Raw genomic sequence first — 226 nt, forward strand, 5'->3', positions numbered from 1 at the left:
TGGATCCCATCCATCCGGTAGGTACTAACTAGCTATAGCACCCCTAGTCCATGCTTTGAATGCAGGCTATAGCCACCATGTTACTTCCATGACCACATAAGCATGAGGCGTATTNTGCTGAATGTTCCATCTTAAGTGTTGGAATCAAATGTCTTTCTGGTTGGGCTTGTTACCCATATGCATACCTGTATCCTGGTAGCCCATCACATCAGGAACAATAGTGACC

This window comes from Volvox carteri, assembly GCF_000143455.1.
Source record: "Volvox carteri f. nagariensis unplaced genomic scaffold VOLCAscaffold_484, whole genome shotgun sequence".
In the NCBI taxonomy this organism is placed as follows: domain Eukaryota; kingdom Viridiplantae; phylum Chlorophyta; class Chlorophyceae; order Chlamydomonadales; family Volvocaceae; genus Volvox; species Volvox carteri.